Source organism: Capsicum annuum, unplaced genomic scaffold, assembly GCF_002878395.1.
Source record: "Capsicum annuum cultivar UCD-10X-F1 unplaced genomic scaffold, UCD10Xv1.1 ctg44789, whole genome shotgun sequence".
NCBI lineage: Eukaryota > Viridiplantae > Streptophyta > Magnoliopsida > Solanales > Solanaceae > Capsicum > Capsicum annuum.
The window spans coordinates 843-1,221 of NW_025852348.1; the positions used below are offsets into that span (position 1 = coordinate 843).

Below are 379 nucleotides of genomic sequence, written 5' to 3' on the forward strand. Positions count from 1 at the left end.
TCCTCTTTGCGGAAACGAGAAAGGGGGCAAGGCGCAGGGGCGCGCGTGCGTGGTGTGACGTGCGGCGGAGGAGATGAAGCATAATAGAATTTGGAGTGCTGGGAATGACGCATGCGATCATACCATCACTAACGCACCAGATCCCATCAGAACTCCGAAGTTAAGCGTGCTTCGGTGAGAGTAGTACTAGGATGGGTGACCCCCTGGGAAGTCCTCGTGTTGCATCCCTTCCTTTTTTGTTACCTTAAAATTCAGTTTAATTTTGCCGGTTCGATCCGCGAATCTTTTGTTTTTCCTTTTGGCGGAAACGAGAACGGGGGAAAAGCGCAGGGGCGCGCGTGCGGTGTGTGACTGGCGGCGTAGGAGAAAGAGGCATAAT

At 53.0% G+C, this 379-nt stretch overlaps 1 non-coding gene across 1 annotated transcript; it reads left to right on the forward strand.

Annotated features, from left to right (window-relative positions):
• The first annotated feature begins 109 nt into the window (after window positions 1-109).
• Window positions 110-228, forward strand: LOC124892205. The gene has a single exon (XR_007050132.1). It is a non-coding gene; the product is annotated as a 5S ribosomal RNA (ribosomal RNA).
• Window positions 229-379: the final 151 nt, after the last annotated feature.